Genomic DNA, 18,409 nt, shown 5'->3' with positions numbered 1-18,409 from the left:
TGTTCTTGATTTTCTTGTTTCATTTTATCTTTTCTGCGGTGTCTTTTCTAGTGTAAGGTCAATTTCCTTCAGTTCCTCTCTTATTTTAGAGGATCCATCTGCATCCTCTAAAGTCAAGATTATACTATACTAGCTGTTTCAGAAGTCTTGAATCTTGCATTATCATGATTGTCCAAAGAATTCTAGTCTCCTCTTACGTATGGTATCAGTTTTGGATTTTAACTCTTTTTTGAGTCATTTTTCTGCAGTTTGTTTAAGATTGACTAAATCTTCAAGTTTCTCCATGATTGTTATTTTTTCGGTTACTTTTTGGTAATTTTGATTCTTGATTAGTGGATAGGGTTCATTTTTCTTTTAGTGGTAGGGCCTTAGTTTTCTTTGGGAAGAGAATTTAATTTTAATTTTGACTACATAGTGATTTGAACCTGTGTCTACTCAGAGCAGGACTTTTACGTCGTAGATCTCCTTGTGATGGTGTTTCTTCTTTCTTTTGCTGTTTAGCCTCCGGTAACTACCGTTTAGATAATTCTTCAGAGGATGAATGAGGATGATATGTATGAGTGTAAATGAAGTGTAGTCTTGTACATTCTCAGTTCGACCATTCCTGAGATGTGTGATTAATTGAAACCCAACCACCAAAGAACACCGGTATCCACGATCTAGTATTCAAATCTGTGTAAAAATAACTGACTTTACTAGGATTTGAATGCTGAAACTCTCAACTTCCAAATCAGCTGATTTGGGAAGATGTGTTCACTACTAGACCAACCTGATGGGTTAAGGAAACCGTCCTTCTTTTTTCTGTTTAGCCTCCGGTAACTACCGTTTAGATAATTCTTCAGAGGATGAATGAGGATGGTATGTATGAGTGTAAATGAAGCGTGTAGTCTTGTACATCATCAGTTCGACCATTCCTGAGATGTGTGGTTAATTGAAACCCAACCACCAAAGAACACCAGTATCCACGATCTAGTATTCAAATAAGGAAACAGTCTACCTCACAGCTGTTTCACACTGGTGTCAGATGACATTATTGGATGGTTTATTTTTTAAATCAGTTTAAACCTACTTAAGAATGTGGTTGAAATAAACATCAGCTGATATAAAATTTTTTAATGCAACTAGGTATCTAAAATTTGTTCATTCGGGACAATGTATAGATCAGGTGAATGTATGTTTGCAAATGTCTTGAAGGAGAAAAGCTCAACAGCAAAGGTTAAAAAATAATTCCTTCATACTTCTCTTAGAAGGATTTACTTCTTAAAAATCTTGAATTTTAAAAAAGGATATAAGTGTCAAATGCAGTTTGAAGATTATTTATCAGAACATTTGGATGATTGTTGAGTTTTGATTAATAAGGTGAGATTTCTTCTGGAATTGCAGGTATATGGAGTCATTTATATTATTATTTATAAAAAAAATGTAAATCTGTGAGTTGTGATAAACTTTGGATTAAAAAATAATATAATTGCATCAGATTCTGTTAATATTCTCAGTAACCGGCTGCCATATGGCTTTGTAAATAATTAACTTGTTCAGAGATAATTTTGAGTTTCAATTTAGAATCCAGTACAACTGAAAAAATTTAGTAATCAGTTATTCTCGTTTTTCCAAATGTGGGCCTTTTGTCAAGGTGAATACCAAAGTATTTCTAGAATTTGATTGTGGTAGCTGAATGTCATCGAGTATAACAAATGGACATTTGTTCAGAGAATAAAACTAACATGCATACTTTTATTTTCATTAGACTATTTGCCACATTTTTCACCATGCTCAATGCTGTTTAACTATTCTTGAAGGTGCTGTAACATGATGTCTGGTGACCGTGTGAATTACTTTTACACAGTACAAGCTGCTATTTTAGTGTTGGGAGAAATTGGTAAACTGGAAGTGTGTGAGGAATGCCTGTATTTATGGAAAATAGTAGAGACACTTCAGTCTGGAATTTAACCTTGAAATATCATTTACTTAAAAAAGAAATGAAAATGTTAAATACTGAAAAGGTAGATGCTGATTAATTTCAAAAAGACCAGTGTGCCACCGTTAATCTAAAGGCTTAGCAGATATCAAGAAAACCAGTAGAACAGCTGTTTTTTGTATAAAGCTAACTGAATATTAGCAATGACTATGAATCTTTGATGGTAATATGATCTGTTTGAAAGCCAATCTGGAATCAGATATTAGTTTGCTTTGTTCTAAAAAGGTTTTTAATCATCTGAGTAGATTTCTTGAAAACTTTTTAAGTGCAGGTAGCATGCTACGGCTGATATGATATTATGTCATTAGGTGGTTTGCCTGGTTTCAGCTATTTTCCATAGATCCAGAAAATATTCAATTATGAGAAAGTGTATAATGTAATAATAATTATAACTAGCAAACTAAGAACTCTATGATGAGCGACATTGTAGATAGTTTATGAATTAAATGGTATGTGAAAGATGAAAATACAGGATTTTAATAGTTTAATGATAAGAAAATTAGTAATTAATTTTACAAAAGCAAAAACATCTATTTATATGTTAAAAACAGAATAAAATAATATCACGATGTTGGGTTGGGTTTGCGATTTTTCAGTTCTATTTTTTACTCTCCATGCCAATTATCTGTAAATTTTTTAAAACAACTTTTGAATTAAAGTCTTTTTGAAATTAATTTAACGCATATTCTTGGAATTAAGCTTCACCTCAACAAAGCGATACTTGTTTTTGACACTTCCAATCTCTCTTAAGGGATTAAGTAGATATCCCTTTGGCAAGCGATATGTGCATAAAAAAAGTTTAAAGTTTTAAATTAAAAAAACTTCTGAATATACACTTATAATAATTTTATTACACTATACAAATAAAACCACCCACCCTATAATACTGTTTAAACTGCATATTAATTTGGTGTAAAATATGTTTATATTTACAGTACAATAGTTCTCATGTGTATCTTTATACATAATATGAGACAGATGAATGGCAACTACTGTTTTTTTTTTTTTTAAAGAAAAATGAAGATAACTTTTTAGATAGATGATGTGCATTCAAAAGAGAATAATCTTGGCATATGCTGTTGTGGTCATCGTGTTAATCATCAACAAACAAGAAAAAAGTGTCACTCTAATGTAGTAAATTTTTGGGTTTAGCGTTTGTGGAGTGCTAAAAGTAGTTTTGAGAATGAAGGGCTGAAAATAACTCAAATCAGTTATGATAATCTTTGCAGAAATATGAAATAAAATCCCTCAAACTAATTTAATAACATTCTTTACAATCTTATTGGTTGATACAAAATCCCTCAAACTAATTTAATAACATTCTTTACAATCTTATTGGTTGATACAAATTTCAATTATACAGATCATTTGAAAAAGAAAAAATGTAAATGCTCATACAAATTCAAAACACTACTCCTGTCACTATGGGAACTTTTTGATTTTAAAATCTTTATAAGTCAAAAACTAAAATAAAGTGATTTTTTAGTATAATTATAATCAGCATGGAGAAAACAACATGCAAAAATTAATGAATTTTGAATGCACATCATCTTTCTAAATAATTATCATCAAAATGAATCCATTTTTGCAAAAGTCATCCATTTTTCTGAAAAAATAAAAAAATCAACCTCCCTTTTATTATTTTGATCTATTAGATTGTACAGATTATAAAAATATTAATAAAGCATCGATACAATATTTTACTAATTGGTGGAATTATTGGGGGATAATTAATTTTCCAGCAAACCCATGTAACAAAGTTATTGCACATAATGTGCAATAACTTTGTTACATGGGTTACATAAAATTTAACAAAATGGGATTTTCACCACAATGTTTTGTGTTCTAGCCCAGTTTAGACCACTACATATAGAGTTCTGAAACCTGTTTTATTCAATTTGTCAGATCAAAAAACATAAGAAACAATCAAGCTTACCCCTTTTTTTGCATTCCTTGAATTTCATTATGGTTTTATTTTACTCTATGGCACATAATGTGCAATAACTTTGTTACATGGGTAATAAATAAGTAAAAAATGTTACACAAAACTTGTAGAGAATTTAATTCTGAACAAAATGATGTAAATAAACTATTAACAAGCAAAACAAAGCTACAAAAAATTAATTTTATTAACATCAAAATATCCTAAATGTGGCTGAAAAAATACATTAATTTTCAAACAGAAAGAATAATACTTTTAACATCTGAGAACATCTAAAAATAAAATTATTTAACAAAAATAAGATCAACAGAAAAAAGTAAGATAAAACACCATTTTAATAACTTTATCCACAATTGTCCAAAAAAAATTTTAATGGTACAATAAATTTTTTATTTTTAATTTCATAAGCTGGTTTTAACAGCTGATAAACAATCATAATTTGTCTACAGAATGTGAGTAGTTTTGTACATTTTTAAAAGTTGTATTCAATTGTGCAGTGTGTGTGAAGGTGAGTGTTTTGTATTCCGCGATCTCAAAATTTCATTTCAGTTTTCAAATGAGGAATATGCTAACAATTTTTATTTATGGTTATTGCAATGGTAACTCCTTGGCTGCAAAAATGCAATATCAAAAAAGATTTCCTAATATAAGGGTTCCAAATCAAAACCTTCATTTCAGCTTTCCATTGTTTACGCAGAACTGGTTCTTTACCTACACATTCTTATTCTGTTGAAAGACAAGAACAATGTCGTGTCGCTTACAAGGAGAACGTGATATAGCAAGTTCAATGTAGCCCGGGACTTAATACTAGACAAATTTCAAATTGCATTGGTTTGCCACATAGCACAGTATGGCGAATACTTAAAGAAAATCTCTTACCTGTACCACTATCAGAAGGTTCAAAATTTACTGCTTGGCGACTTTGCATTGCATCTAAAGTATTGTCATTGGCTTCAAGAAAACTGTCATAAAGTATGTTCTATTTTATTCCCTGATGAGGTAACATTTATAAGAGATGGAGTTAATAACTCTCAAAATAAACATCAATGGAATTTTGAAAATCCACGTGCTAGTAGATACAGTTTTCAACACAGGTTTTCTGTTAATGTTTGGTGTGGCATTATTGATAAGCATATGATTGCACCATTTATTTTTGATGGTAGCCTTACAGGAAACTAGTATTTTCTTTTAGAAAATAACCTGCCCTAGTTTTAAGAAGACTTTCCACTAATAACAAGGCAAGAAATTATTTTTCAACACTATGGGTTTGCTATACATTTTTGTGAAGTAGTTAGAAATTATTTGAACGTAACATTTAGGAGCATCTGGATCAGGCGAGAAGGGCCAATTAATTGGTCCTAGATTACCTGATCTGACTCCAATGGCCTATTATACGTGTGGACATATGAAATCGATAGTATATGCTGAAAAGATAACTACAAAAAGAATTGATGGCAAGAATTTTCAATGCATTTGAAATTCTACAAAATAATCCAGATTCGGTGAAAGAGCCACCAAAGGAATTTTAAAATGAGCAGAGTACTGTTAACAATGAAGGAGGACATTTTGAACAGTTGTTGAAATAGTAATTTCTTAATGTGCTTTTACAATTTTACTTTTGATGAATGATTTTATTTCTAGGTATTCTTGGATGTATACATCATTCTTGGTATTCTCGGATTACGTTGACTCTGATCACTTTTGTTTTCTAGATAGTCATAAAAGAATGGAGGAAAACACTGAAACTCAATGTGGTAGAAACAATAAGTTTTTTTTTTTGTCTTCAGTCATTTGACTGGTTTGATGCAGCTCTCCAAGATTCCCTATCTAGTCGTTTCATTTCAGTATACCCTCTACATCCTACATCCCAAACAATTTGTTTTACATATTCCAAACGTGGCCTGCCTACACAATTTTTTCCTTCTACCTGTCCTTCCAATATTAAAGCGACTATTCCAGGATGCCTTAGTATGTGGCCTATAAGTCTGTCTCTTCTTTTAACTATATTTTTCCAAATGCTTCTTTCTTCATCTATTTGCCGCAATACCTCTTCATTTGTCACTTTATCCACCCGTCTGATTTTTAACATTCTCCTATAGCACTGCATTTCAAAAGCTTCTAATCTTTTCTTCTCAGATACTCCGATCGTCCAAGTTTCACTTCCATATAAAGCGACGCTCCAAACATATACTTTCAAAAATCTTTTCCTGACATTTAAATTAATTTTTGATGTAAACAAATTATATTTCTTACTGAAGGCTCGTTTAGCTTGTGCTATTCGGCATTTTATATCGCTCCTGCTTCGTCCATCTTTAGTAATTCTACTTCCCAAATAACAAAATTCTTCTACCTCCGTAATCTTTTCTCCTCCTATTTTTACATTCAGCGGTCCATCTTTGTTATTTCTTCTACATTTCATTACTTTTGTTTTGTTCTTGTTTATTTTCACGCGATAGTTCTTGCGTAGGACTTCATCTATGCCGTTCATTGTTTCTTCTAAATCCTTTTTACTCTCTGCTAGAATTACTATATCATCAGCAAATCGTAGTATCTTTATGTTTTCACCTTGTACTGTTACTCCGAATCTAAATTGTTCTTTAACATCATTAACTGCTAGTTCATGTAAAGATTAAAAAGTAACGTAGATAGGGAACATCCTTGTCGGACTCCCTTTCTTATTACGGCTTCTTTCGTATGTTCTTCAATTGTTACTGTTGCTGTTTGGTTCCTGTACATGTTAGCAATTGTTCTTCTATCTCTGTATTTGAACCCTAATTTTTTTAAAATGCTGAACATTTTATTCCAGTCTACGTTATCAAATGCCTTTTCTAGGTCTATAAACGCCAAGTATATGTCGGTTTGTTTTTCTTTAATCTTCCTTCTACTATTAATCTGAGGCCTAAAATTGCTTCCCTTGTCCCTATACAATAAGTTTAGGTTACAAAAAGGATAATCCAGCAAAAATTCAAATAGAAGTGTTAAAAGTAATTGTGAAAAAACAGGATTATATATTTCCTACGAAAAACAATTATAAATATTAAAAATAATCTATCATAAGAGAATTAAATGAATTATTCATCTGTCAAAAAAAAAATTCTTTAATATACATCTCTTAATATACAACAAAAAATTTCTTTAAGAAATGTAACAATTTTTTTTTAATTCTTAATTTTATTAGGGAAATTGTAACTTGTAGAGTAAAAAAAAACATTTTAAAATATATATTTAGACAGTATATACTTACAAAAATTTCTCTGTAATTTTTCAAGTATCAATTCAGAGAACGGCGAGTGACATGGCATCAAAGTCTCTGCACTCTATTATTTAGGTTTGCAGCTCCTTTTCAATTGTGAACAGAGCATATATTTGGGAATGTGATAGGACTAATATGATTTCAGATGTCTATTTCAAAATGTTAATTTTTGTTTATTTTCAAATGTCTTTAAACTGTTTTTAGAATATGTCTTTTGATAAAAGTTACAAATATAACTTTTCTTCTTAGTATGAGTATTTAAATTATTTTTAAAGAAGAACTTTGATTAAAAGTCTTTTGACAAAAGTTGCAAAGATAATTTTCTCTCTTTTGCACGAATATTTAAATGTGATTTTAAATAAGAATATTGATTAAAAGTCTTTGGACAAAAGGTACAAACATAATTTTTCTGTTTTGTATGAATATTAAGATGTGTATATAAACTGTTTTTATGATTAAATGACTTTTGACAAAAGTTACAAACATAATTTTCCTCTTTTGTATGAATATTTAAATGCGATTTTAAATGAGAACTTTGATTAAAAGTCTTTGGACAAAAGGTACAAACATAATTTTTCTGTTTTGTATGAATATTAAGATGTGTATATAAACTGTTTTTATGATTAAATGACTTTTGACAAAAGTTACAAACATAATTTTCCTCTTTTGTATGAATATTTAAATGCGATTTTAAATGAGAACTTTGATTAAAAGTCTTCTGACAAAAGGTACAAACATAATTTTTCTGTTTTGTATGAATATTAAGATCTGTATATAAACTGTTTCTATGATTAAATGACTTTTGACAAAAGTTACAAACATAATTTTTCTCTTTTGTATGCATATTTAAATGCGATTTTAAAGTAGAACTGTGATTAAAAGATCTTTGACAAAAGTTACATATATAATCTTTTTCCTTGGTATGAATATTTAAATGTAATTTTAAAGTAGAACGCCGATTAAAATTTTTCTAACAAAAGTTACAAATATAATTTTTCTTTTCCTTATGCGCAATAAGGTACAAATTAAACGAAATATGGAAAGAGTAACCAGGGTCCACCATAGGGCATTGCTGGGGGTTGCATCAGCTTATCGAACAGCTTCATATGCGGCATTGTGTATGGTCATATCAACACCACTGATTGACCTGCAGGTTGAAGAAAGGACCGATATTTGTAACGGGATGGAGAGAAGGGAGATAAATTCATGAACTAGTGGAAAGGAAAGTTTACCTCAATAAAATTGGGAGATGTGCAACATTGTAGTGTATGTTCTGTAACCAAGAAGACACAGTGAAACATGCAGTTTTCCTGTATAACAGATGGAGGAATGAACGAAACGAGGCCAGAATTTCTGATCAAACACCAAAAAGCATCATTGATTATATGCTGCAAAATGGAAACAAGTTGACAGATTTGCTTCAGAGATGCTGCGGACCAAGGAAATCGAGGAGCGTCAGAGGAGTTTTTAGAATAGGGAAGGGTGGATAGCCCCAGTTGTGAGGGCTGGCATGTTTAGGTGTGTAAGTTTCAATGATCGGCTGGGAACTCCAGGGGAGCATTAGGTTTTAAAATGAATGTTGAAAAACCCAATGCTGTGTCTGGCCATGGCGTCAAACAGGCAAATGATAATGGATCTAACCTGCCATTCCAGACATACAGCTGGTATGTGGGGAGGCTCGTCAATGAAATAGACACCCCTCTGGTTCGAGCTGTACCTGAAAGTTGGATTGAACTAGGGGGGCCAAGGGCCGAGAAGTAAAAAAAAAAAAGGGTTGACCATTTCTGAGATGTGTGGTTAATTAAAACCCAATCACAGAGGAACACCGATATCCACGATCTAGTATTCAAATCTGTGTAAAATTAACTGCCTTTACTAGGATTTGAACATTGGAACTCTCGACTTTGAAATAAGCTGATCTGCAAAGACACGCTCACCACTAGACCAAGCCAGTGGGTTCAACCTCAATCTTAGAGGTACATAAATAATACTAATACTGTATAATTACTTTACTTTCCAACTTCTTTATTTCTGATATTTTGGGGAGCTTTACAACCTTAATCCTTAGCTGGAAACTAGATTTTGCAAACTCATAAAATTACCCCTTTGTAAACTAAATTGTCCTTTGTTTACCCATTTTTTTAACTGCAACTCTAGTATTCATTAATAACAAAAATGCTAATAGCATGTAGTGAACTGAATCCAGCATTAGCTGCAGGCATTTTATTATACTTCAATCACATACCATTCAATTTCCAGGATACAATTCACTAACAAATTGTTTTAATCTTGTTTACTTTTTAATTTAATTTCTCTTCTCATTTTATAACGTATTCCTAACTTCAGCACCAATATTTACTTGTTAGTACTCAAGCTTAGTAAATGTCATTAACTCAACCGCAATAACGAAAGTAAAATGTAACAGAAATTTTAGGAAAATGTTTTTAATACTTAAAAAAATTTCATTGTGAACAGGTTTTATTCCTTAAAAACACCATAAATATGAATTAATTATAATTTTAATTCTATGAATAATTCTTATAAGTTACAATAAAATCAATAAAATGTATAAGTTATTTATAATATATTAACAATAAAAATAATAAAATATGTAATACAAAGGTCTCAATTTTTTAAAATAAAATACAATACATTATATATATTAAAAAAAAAAAACAATATCAATGTAAATAAGGTTTCATTGGCATAAGAAATTTTATATTAGATTGGAAATAATCCTTTCTGTGACACATCAAATCATACAATATAATTAATCAATTTTCTGAAGGACTAACACATAATATTGTCAACACCTAATTATCTCTTATCAAATATCTCTAAGGAATTTATAAAAAATTTTCTCCCCTTAGAATAGTTTAGTTTTTTCTTCTTTCTTGATTCATCGCTTAAAATATAATTATATAATATATTGTTATAATAGATAATATTATAAATAATTAATTATTGCTTAAAATATAATTAAATATAACGTGTATACATTATATTTTTGAAATAAACATGATAAGATTATAGAAGAGGCCATACAATTTTATAAATTCAATAGTTTTATTGATTACCAGCATAAGTCTGTTTTCATTTAGCTTTATTGCCAGAGATGATATATTTATAGGCTTACCAGTCGTCCCGCTTTGATGATGAGGTCCCAGCATCCCAGCCAATCTGTCATTTTGTCCCAGTTACTTGATAAAATTTTAATTATACAATATATATTTTAAATATAATTTTATGTATATAATATCATTTTAAATGTACAAGAAATAAATATAGTGTAACCTCAGGCAAAATTGCAATTTGACAACTAAAATATCCCCTCTGTTACACTTCTGTTGCCAATCTAAATATTTTGTATCTAAATCAAAGTACTTTTAATGATGTCTATACCTAATTCGGTTAGCTTGTAGAATTTCAGACTGCGCACATAAGTGGTTAGAAGGCTGATTCACAAGCATCTCCTGAAAATCCTGGTATATATAAAAGAATCTATGAAACATTACTATTCAGCAACAACACGCTATTATATTTCACAAAAATTATAAATATATTTTAAATTTAAATAATGACATATTAAAAGATCAATATATATTCATTAAAATATTTTGTTAAAAATAGTTTATTGTTACGTAGTTTCCTTGAGTTTTTTTAAGAGTTTTGAAATTGTTAATTGTCCAACTAACAATAAAAGTTAACTAATATTTTACTGAAAGGCAGCAACTTTTTCAGTAGTTGTTATGGGTGTAGGTCAGGACTTAAATGGCCATATCAACATCACTCAATCTTCTGATGAAAGCTATGGAAAACTAGAATTGTTTTTTCCCCAAGAATAATTAACTCTGCTTCAAATAAAGAGCAGGCAGGTAGGTTTCATAGTAAACAAGAAGATAGGGAAGAGAATAGAGTATTTCAAAATGCATAGCGATAGAATCATTGTAAGGATAAAGTCAAAACCTAAGCCGACAACGATCGGTTACATCTATATGACTAGTAGGTAAAGAAGATTTTTGGGAGGACATCACAAGGGGTCTGAGTAAAAAAAGTAAGGTAGAAAATATAGAAGAATGGGAGAATGTTAAAAAGGATTTCTTAAATCAGCAGTACAGAATTTAGACAGAACAAAGAGAACTACCAGAAAACCTTGGATATCAAAGAATATATTGCAGCTGATGGATGAACATAGAAAGTATAAGATTGCTAAAGATGAAGAAAGTAAAACGAACTATTGACAATAAAGAAATACTATAAACAGGAAGTGCAATTAGCAAAAGAAGAGTGGATTAAAGAAAAGTGTTCAGAAGTGAAAAGAGAAATGATCATTGGTAAAATAGACAGAGCATACAGGAAAGTTAAAGAGAATTTTGTGGTATATAAATTAAATCTAATAATGTGTTAAACAAAGATGGTAAAGATTTATAATACGAAAATAAAGGTAGATAGGTGGGTGGAATATATTAAAGGGTTATATGGAGGAAATTAATTAGAAACTAGTGTTATAGAGGAAGAAGAGGAGATCGAAGAGGATGAAAAGGAAGATACAATACTGAGATCTGTATTTAAGAGAGCATTAAAAGATCTGAATGGCAGAAAGGCTCCTGGGATAGACAGGATACCTGCAGAATTACTGCGCAGTACAGTGGGGAAGTGATAAGATAGATTATACAAACTGGTGTGTAATATTTACGAAAAAGGGGAAGTTCTGTCAGACTTCAAAAAGTGTTATTGTCATGATACCAAAGAAAGCAGGAGCAGATAAATGTGAAGAATGCAGAACAATTAGCTTAATTATTGATGCATCAAAAATCTTAACTAGAATTCTGCACAGAAGAACTGAGGCAAGAGAGGAAAAAGTGTTAGGAAAAGACCAATTTGGTTTCAGGGAATGTATAGGGACAAGGGAAGCAATTTTAGCACTCAGATTAATAAGAGAAAGAAGACTAAAGGAAAACAAACCAACATAGTTGGCACTTATAGACTTAGAAAAGGCAACTGCCAATAGCAATGATAACATAACTGGAATAAAATATTTAGAATTTTAAAAAACTTAGGGTTCAAGTAGAGAGATAAAAGAACAATTGCTAACATTTACAGGAACCAAATTGCAACAGTAATAATCAAAGAATATAAGAAAGAAGCCGTAATAAAAAAGGGAGTCCAACAAGGATGTTCGCTATTCCTGTTACTTTTTAATCTTTACAATGAACTAGTAGTTAATGATGTTAAAGAACAATTTAGATCAAGAGTAACAGTGCAAAATGAAAAGATAAAGATTATACAATTTGCTGATGATATAGTTTAAAGAGTAAATTCTTACAAAGAGTAAAACAGTATTTACAAGAAACAATGAATATGCTATGATGAAGTCCTACACAAGAACTACCGCATGTAAATAAACAAGAATAAAATGAAAGCAATGAAATATAGTAGAAATAATGTAGATGGACCACTGAGTATAAAAATAGGAAGGGAAAAGATTATGGAGGTAGAAGAATTTTGTAATTTTGAAAGTAGAATTACTAAAGATGGACAAAGCAGGAGCAATATAAAATGCCGAATAGCACAGTCGAAACAAGCTTTCAGTCAGAAACATAATTTCCTTACATCAAAAATTAATTTAAACGTCAGGAAAACATTTTTGAAAGTATATGTTTGGAGTGTAGCTTTATACGGAAGTGAAACTTGCACAATCGGAGAACCTGAGAAGAAAAGATTAGAAATCCATAGTGCTGTCAGTATTAAGAGATACGAGAAGCTCAATTTTGTTTTCTATTACATGAGGGGGCTAGAATCAAAAAGACTCAGATAATCCAAAATTTGCAATATTTAGTTAGCAGTGGTTTCTTATAATGTTTTAGGCAAGGAATCCAAATTTACTGTTGGTTTGTATCAAAACTCAATCAATCAATAAAATCTATTTTAAAAGTAGGATATTAATGAAAAGTAAAGAAGTAAAGTTAAGAAAAGGATTTTAAAATCGTAGTTAATTACAAAAGTCAGATAATCCAATGGATTATGTAGTTTTGATGCTAGCTGCTGTCCCACCAATCAGCTATTTGGAATTCAACATGATTTTGAGGTTATGTTTATTGTTTGCTCTAATGAATGTAATTAGCATTATTCTCTCCCTCCCTCTCTCTCTCACTCTCCCTCTCCCTCAATATGAAGATGGAACTAAATCTTAGACCAGTTGAAGGTCAGAGAAGTAGAAAAAGATTTTGGAAACCACAAAACTGGAAGAAAAATAAGCCAAAAGTTGCTAGGTAAGATCTAACAACTATGTTTTAAGGTTTTTTTCAACATTATAATCAAACATAAAGTCTCATATTATTTTTTATGGTTTTTACAGTTTTTCTTTTTTTGTTTAGCCTCCAGAACCACCGTTAGGATTACTTCAGAGAATGAATGAGGATGATATGTATGAGTGTAAATGAAGTGTAGTCTTGTATTGTCTCACATCTACCATTTCTGAGATGTGTGGTTAATTGAAACCCAACCACCAAAGAACACCAACATCCACGATTTCGTATAAAAGTGACTGCCTTTACTAGGATTTGAACCTTAGAATTTTCGACTTTGAAATCAGCTGATTTACGAAGACATGTTCACCACTAAACCAAGCTGGTGGATTTATGGTTTTTACCTGATCTTAGTTTACTAAATATCTTAGTTTAGATACTTAACAAAATTATTTCACCTAATGTAATGGAATCCCTAACTTTTATCTAAAAATATAAGATAGGTATAATTACTACATGTAGTTTATGGTACCCTGAATAGCCTAAATACAGATAGTTAATGGCAGAACTTTGTTTGTAATGGCTTAGTATTGTTTGAACTTTTTTATGGGTTTTCTAAAAAAAAAAAAGGTTCTCCTAATTAATCTTGCTATAAGACTGTCCCTCTAACTAAAGCAAAGGCAATAGAGTTTGTTTTTGTTTTAGTTACTCGCACATAATGCTCCACAACACCCTAAAGTGTAACCAGGGGTAGGTTCAGATGTCTGCAACTGAAAATGCGAGATGTATACACTTTTAACTTTTGTAAAAAAGCTATTGCAAAAAAGCTGACAGTGCATAGCAAGTTCATTTCATTTTGAAGCACATTGAAATTCTCAACTGTAAATGAAGGAGACCAGGGCAATGGTAAAAACCAGAAAACCCAACATAATATGAATCTAAAGTTAGAACAATATATTTTAATACTATTTTTATTTTTTTTTTAAATTATACTTCTTTTTAGTTCTCCCATTTAATTTATGATTTTGTATATTTCTTGAGCACAAATTTACAAAAAATATTTAATATAATAAAAAGTCAGTCTCTTCTAGCCCGGAACTGTGTAAATTTTTATTTAGTTTGTAAACAGTATTGTTTTGGTTTGCAAACAGATTTTCTTTTTTAATATTTATTAATAAGCACATTCAAACCACAACTTGAAACATTAAGTTTGTTTTTTCTCCTCAAATTTATAAAAATTTTTCTGCTTTTTATTAATTAAAAACAGCCATACATAACAAAAATCCTTATTTTTCTATTGATAAAAAATTCTTTCTTAGTCTTTCTTACTTACATACTGCAGCAAAATGAATATTAAACATATTATGATTTACACCAAAACAGTAAGTATGAGACTGTGCCTCATTACTACCTTATCAAATCTCCTTGTAATTGTACTATCAATTTTCACATCAAAAATCAACTGTTATTGGCGTGATTTCAATTGTTATTTCCCAACTTGTTCGTGTTTTGTTTACATTATGACGTCTTGAAGTGATGTTTTTGTTAAGGCTAAGGAGTTTAGCAATTTTGTAGAAAACATTCTAAATGAAAACAGTAGTGAAAAAAGTGATGTTTTGGATTCAGCAGAGTTGGATGTTATCAATAAATTTTTGGGAGAACAATTGGATTCAAATTTGTCTCGCTGCAAATTTGTGTTGTGTAATGAAAATTTGCAATGAGACAAATTAGCTTCACACAAAATCAAATTTTCAATTTGCTTCACCAAGCTGTGTTCTGTGCATGGATAACTGGTACACTTCACTGAAATTATACAGAATGGTTCTCGATCAAGGTACTTATGCTGTGGGAACCTTACAAATTAAAGGAAATACACCCCTAAAGATCTGAAGAAAATAAAATTGAAGAACGGTGAACTTTCATTTTCTAGTAAAAATTTGTTGTGTGTAAAGTGGCATGACCAGAAGATGGTAACAATGTTGTCCACACTTCATGCTCGTGTAGAGTACCAGGAGGTTATTCCTCAAACAGAAATAAAGAAGCCTAACCCTAAAATAGTATTAATACCTAATGTAATGGTTGACTATAATAAAAATATTAGTAGGTGTTGACAAGCAGGACCAAAAGTTATCATCTTTTCCTGTTATGTGAAGTGGCGTGAAAGTACATAAAAAAAAACTTTTTTTTTATCTTTTAGACTTGTGTTACACAACACCAAACTAATACATAGTATCGATGCTAAAAGAACAACTAAACAACATACAGACAATGTGTGAATTCAAGACCAATTTAGGAGAATAGATTTTGCAAAGTGTTCAGTTACTAGAATGCAATGAAGTGGGAGGCTGGCATCAGCATTCCATGATAATCCACTTCATCTTCAGGCAAAAAATTGGGGGTCACTTTATTCAAAAAATACCTTCTACAAGCAAGGCAAGACCAACAAGGTGTAAAGTGTGTAGTGCTCTCAAGGAAGAAGTGAATATTGTACCGGTCTAGAAATTTGTTTTGAAGAATAACATACAAAAGTAAATTACTGAAACTGTAAATATACTTTGTAAATAATGTAAATAAAGTAGTTTGGAAACAAGTCTAAGTGCTACAAATTATAGTTATTAGAAAGAAAAAAAACCCAGTCCTGTGGGCTGGGAAATTTTAGTTAAACTTGGATGGGAATGGGTTAAATGTTATTACAGTGAACAAATAATTATTTATAACAATGAAGGAATTATTAATTAATTAAAATTTTAAAATCTCCACCGTGAATTGCAAATCAACTGTCTTAATGCAAAGAAAGACTACACAACAAAGGGCTGAATGATTTATATGTGCGGATGTGACTTTTTTGAAAATGTTCACAAACAACAAACTTGCTTATTGTTGATCTATATCTAGATTAGGACCTTCAGATTTGTCTTTTATTATAAGTTCTAATTTGACAAGACATTGACAATATCATGCATTTAGTCCTTCAAACATTAACATAGGTGAAATACAACAAAGTTATAAATTATGGGATGCTGATAAAGCTAGATGGATAAAAACTAAACCCAATATTATTAATCGCGCCTAAATTACTAAATTAAATAAATATATAAAATAAATTCAAAATAGATTATAAAAATGTTTTCTATATCTGTCTATCCTCATTTACTATTCCCTTAACTACAGATCTAACTTGTGCATTTTGTTTCCTCTCCTGAAAAAAAAAAAAACAATATAAGTAATAAAAAATTAAATATTGTACATTTTAATATCTCTAGATTTAAAAGTAAATAAACAAAAAAATGAAAGATAAGTAATCAGTTCCTCATATGTAACAGGATATGTAACTTATCACAAAGAGGAAGTGGTAGATCATAAATTTAAATAGAATAATAATAATAAAATTTAGACAAAATGAATTTCACAATGTAATCTGCAGTTGAATAAAATGCTTACCAACACTACAGTTAAATTCATTAATTTAAAACCAAATTTACCTCTATATAGTACAGAATCCTGCTATTGTTAGAATTCATTTAATTTAAACCCACACTCTACAAAATAAGAGAGATCGCTTGCAAAATTAAGTTCTCACTCGATATAAAAAATATATGCGTTGCAAAGTTTCTTGTAAAGAAAAGTTCTAGTAATTCAATAAGAAGAAAATATGCAAGCAATATTTACATAATAAATACATTATCTGTAATTAAAATGAACTAAACAGCCAGTAAAGTGAATAAAGTTAGTTACTACTGAGTAGTTTTAGCAATTAGTCAAAATGATGTAAATAAAAGGATGCTAAAACTACACACTAGTAAATAGTCTAACTTAGAATCACTTGGATAAACTTCTAGTTAGTAAGTAATTATAACTAGTTATTACATTTTCAATGAATCACACACATGTATACTGAAACATTCTGAAATGTTATGTCACTTTTGTTTGGTTGCTGCTTGACATGAAATAATCTTAATTTCATATCATTTACATTGTCGTCTTCAGTAAAGAAATGTCACAAATTGATATTTTACAGTAATTTCAAAATGTAATCTTCACCAAATGAAAAGGTAGAAGACAAAAGATAGATAGGGATTTGTTTGTAAAATTACTAAAAAATAAAATAGTATTCAGAAAGTGTAAGTTCCCAGGAGTGTGATATCGTCAAAGAAACAAACCTGGGAAATAGATCTATGCTACATGCATTTGGTAAAACTGGCAAAATTATAGAGATAAAAACTTTAAATAATATGAAATCTGCCATAAAGAACATCAAAATTAAAACAAATGAAAATCTGATGTTTTAGTAAAGTTCTGGGACGTTTGTTAGCTGTCTCGATGAAATAGCAGCACCGTATGTTTCACTTTTTATGGCAATAATTCAATTAAAAATTTTTTCTAACATTTTTAAAATGCAGTTACACCTAATCCAGTTTTCTTCATTCACTGTACACTTTCCTGTTACATATATTAAAGAACATCACCGTCACTGTTATTAAAAAAAAAACAAGCATTTGTTCTTCTGATCTAGTTGTTACTTAATTTAAAATCAAGTAAGGAATTTTTGTTCACTTTGTTTTTTAAACAGTTCCTATAAAAATTTGGTAAAACAAAGTTGATATAATATCAACATGTAGCAGCACAAGCTCAGTTTCTAAAATGGCATCTATGCAACAGAAAGCATGCTCATTCTTAGAGTATGAGAAATGTTTAGCCGTTGTTACTGCAGTTTGAAACAGAACCACCAGACCACCAAAACATTCTAAAACGGTATTGACAGTTTAAAGACACTGGTTGTTTGTGCAAAGGTAAAAACACCGGACACCTAAGCATTTTGGATAAAACAGTGGAGGGAGTCAGGGTGAGTTTCATTCATAGTCAACTCAACACATTTGTAGTAAACTTTATATTCCACAGCCAACTGTCTGGAAGATTTTGCGAACTCTAATACAACTAAAACCGTACCATATAAAGTTATTATAAAAGTTATAATCAAAAGGCCTCAA

At 30.3% G+C, this 18,409-nt stretch overlaps 1 protein-coding gene across 1 annotated transcript in view; it reads right to left on the bottom strand.

Moving 5' to 3' along the window:
* Window positions 1-9,623: 9,623 nt before the first annotated feature.
* The window catches only part of LOC142325811 (abl interactor 2-like), a gene marked incomplete at its 5' end in the record, with an annotated part of 45,460 nt that continues 36,674 nt past the window's right edge, over window positions 9,624-18,409 (bottom strand). Inside the window, one exon of the mRNA XM_075367837.1 lies at window positions 9,624-16,620. The remainder of the gene's footprint in view (window positions 16,621-18,409) is intronic.

This window comes from Lycorma delicatula, chromosome 5, assembly GCF_047948215.1.
Source record: "Lycorma delicatula isolate Av1 chromosome 5, ASM4794821v1, whole genome shotgun sequence".
Classification (NCBI taxonomy): Eukaryota; Metazoa; Arthropoda; class Insecta; order Hemiptera; family Fulgoridae; genus Lycorma; species Lycorma delicatula.
Note: the sequence above shows the minus strand (reverse complement) of the source record. Positions and strands in the feature narration are given on the sequence as shown.